Source organism: Dipodomys ordii, unplaced genomic scaffold (assembly GCF_000151885.1).
Source record: "Dipodomys ordii isolate 6190 unplaced genomic scaffold, Dord_2.0 Scaffold117, whole genome shotgun sequence".
In the NCBI taxonomy this organism is placed as follows: Eukaryota; Metazoa; Chordata; class Mammalia; order Rodentia; family Heteromyidae; genus Dipodomys; species Dipodomys ordii.
Genome location: NW_012267333.1, coordinates 4,424,196 through 4,425,321, shown reverse-complemented (window position 1 = coordinate 4,425,321; position 1,126 = coordinate 4,424,196).

The window sequence follows — 1,126 nt, the reverse complement described above, 5'->3', positions numbered from 1 at the left end:
CTGGGTATAAAGAAGATTGCTTATAATCAACTTCTCTGTATAATCAACTTCTCTGACCTTGAGAAGCCATGACTTGTTCAAAGGCTTTTAGGTGAAATAGATTTATATATAATTTGTCTTGAGCAATTTTCTGAATTTAGGTACAAAGATACATGTTCCTGCAGTGTCCTTATGGAAGGAAGTGTGACTTTCCAGACTAAATGCTGTAACTTTTAACTCTAAATACAATGTACACTCGTAGGAATATATTACTTTCACCTTCACCACTATGAGCTAAGGGTCTGTACAAGGTGGTATGAATCTCATCCAAAAAGTACACAACACATATTTTCAGGTCTTGATCTCCATAAATCACTTCAGGGCAACACTCTTAGATTGGACCTATTACTTTAGGTAAAGGTTGTCTTTAGATAGTATGTCTTATGGATCAAGAAAATGTGTTTTATACACACATATATGTATACATATATATGTATACATATATGTGATTATGTTTGTATATAATGGAATTTTACTCAGAAAATATGATATTGAACCATTTGTAAAGAAATGAAAAGATCTGGAATAATTGTGTTAAATGAAGTAAGTCAAATCCAGAGAGACAAAGAATGTATGTTTTCCTTTGTACATGGAAGCTAGATTTAGCTTGTAAACATATAAGCAAGGGCATTGGGTGGCAGATATTCATATACAAATTTATTCATGTAAATATGGTAGATTCAAGGGAGAAGTAAATTGTGTAATTCTTTAGAAAAACAAAGTCAAAGTTCAATAAAACCCCGAGAAGTGGCAGGGTGTGGTCAAGCGGAGAGAGGCCACGAAGGAAGGGGTGAAGAGGCAGGGCATGCAGTCAAGAATCGATTGCCTTGTTCATGTAACTGCAACCCCTCTGTACAGTATCCTTTACTATAATATATGTATGTATGTATATATATATATATATATATATATTAAGAGGGAAAAAAGAATCGAGAATATTGAAAGGGGAGACATTGATTAAGTCTCACAGTATTCACCGGCGACAACACCTTGATGATAGATAGATAGATAGATAGATAGATAGATAGATAGATAGATAGATAGATAGATAGATAGATAGATAGATAGATAGATAGATAGATAGATA